The sequence below is a fragment of the Octodon degus genome, unplaced genomic scaffold (genome assembly GCF_000260255.1).
Source record: "Octodon degus isolate 3935 unplaced genomic scaffold, OctDeg1.0 scaffold00065, whole genome shotgun sequence".
Lineage (NCBI taxonomy): Eukaryota > Metazoa > Chordata > Mammalia > Rodentia > Octodontidae > Octodon > Octodon degus.
This window is the reverse complement of record NW_004524641.1, coordinates 3,796,339-3,798,349: the sequence shown is the minus strand read 5'-3', so window position 1 is coordinate 3,798,349 and position 2,011 is coordinate 3,796,339. Positions and strand designations below refer to the sequence as shown.

Below are 2,011 nucleotides of genomic sequence, written 5' to 3'. Positions count from 1 at the left end.
GTTCATGTGCTTTTGGGTTTACTAGGTGAATAGCACTTTCCTGACACAGGTATCTGATCTAAAGTCTTTTCATACTGAGAACATGGGGGTTTCCGTTGGAAGATACCATGAAATCCTAAGAGTAGCATACCCGAACTCCCTCTAATAGCTAGCTTGTCTTTACAGGCAAAGTGGTGCATCGCTCAGTGGAGAGCAATGTACATCTAGATGGCTAGATGTTCATGGAAGAGCTCAGAATTGCTTGTCTTATTTACTGGGAAAAAACCAGGTAGGAAGTGGCCCCTAGGGACACTTACTTGGGAAATTACTACACTAGTACAATGTTTACATGCTTAAACATTTGCCTGTTGAGAGCAAGTCATAAAATCAAATAAAATTAAACATGTTTTACCTTTTTTCCTCACAAGAACATAAAAATTATGTAGGGGAACTTAACAGGAAATTTAAAATTGTAACACAGTTTTCCTTTTAGTACTCCTTGGGTAGTTATGACAGAATACTTTCCACTTTTTGTTTGTTTCTTTGAACTGGGATTTTGGTCCAAAGTTTTGTTTGTTTCTAGTATCTGCTTATGCCTCCTCCTCTATCAGATCAGCTTCTTTCATGGCCACCACCTCTTGGTGCTCTGCGGCTTGAACTGTTATAGGAATCACATGGAGGGTACCCCTTTTCATAGAAGGGGGAAGCCCTCGTTCTTGTCTCCCAACCCAGTCGCACCCACTTGAGTAGAGATCACCTTGGCTGCTTGAGTAACTGTCTTGACTTCCTCTATACCTGTCTTGTGAGCTTCTCTAGTCATCATAGCGACTGCTTTCACCATAAGAAGGCGTGTCCCTCGTGTAGGTGGAGCACTGTGTGAGTTACCATCACTCCCATATTAATCACTGTAGGAACCTCCACTCGGATGATCTCAGTAGTCATGATCCCGACTGTATCCATCTCTATCACTATATCCTCTGATGGATAGTCATAACTTGAACTGGAATGACCATAATTATGGTAAGCATAATCTCTCATATCATGAGAACTTTGGTAATCTCTGCTTGAATAGCTGTCTTTAGTTGAATATCCACCATCTCTTGGAGACAAATAAACATCTTTAGGAGAGGGTAGAGGTTCCCTTCGAGGTGGACCTCTGTAACTCTCTCTTCCATGTGCTACAGGGGCTCTTCCTTCCATTCCACTGCTGCTGTGAACTGGTCCTAATGGAGCTGATCTTTTGGCAGGAGGATCCCACTTTATGGTGGTAGTCCCCTTGACATTGGAAGGGGTCCTTTGGAAGAACTCATGTTAAAATTCATGGAATAACCACCATCATCCACATGTCCTCCATGTGAGGGAGATCCGCTAGTTCCTCCGCTTCCTCCTCTTCCTCCTCTAAGAGCTCTGGGAGGGCCTCTGCTTCTCAGAGGTGGAGGTGGTCCTCCTCTACCACTTTCAAATGACAGTTTGGTGGCTTGTTCCAGCTTGATGGCTTTTCCATCTAAGGACTTCCCATTCATGTCCCTGGCTATATCCTTAGCATCTGCTGGGCTTTCAAAGGCAACAAAAGCAAATCCTCTTGATTTATTAGTTTCTCAATCTTTTATCAAGAGTACTTCCACTGTCAACCCTATTTTCCAAATACTGCCTTCAGGGTTTTCTCATTTGTTTCTGTATTAAGCTCACTGATAAAGAGCTTTCCTAGGTGATCTGCTTCAACCATTTATTCCCTTGGTAAGTTGGAGGGATGATGATGGTCTCAAGCTTCCACAAGCTCCCTGACAGGGGCTGACCACGCAGCCTAGCACAAATGACAGCTACCGGTTACCAGCACACAACTGAGAAACTGCTAGCACTACTGTGCAATGAGCTAGTCCATGTATTTTGAATATTAAAATGATACACACACATGCATGTTTTCTTAGGACCTAATCTCTCTCTTTTTAATCAGCCTACAAAGATTTTATTTAGTACTTCCTATAGGTGCATCTGCTGGTGAGGTAGGTCCTTGGGTGATACAGAATACAAT

The 2,011-nt window shown here is 43.0% G+C and overlaps 1 pseudogene; it reads right to left on the bottom strand.

The window, feature by feature from the left end:
* Window positions 1-490: 490 nt before the first annotated feature.
* LOC101580898 lies at window positions 491-1,705 on the bottom strand (annotated as a pseudogene).
* Between the last annotated feature and the right edge of the window lie 306 nt (window positions 1,706-2,011).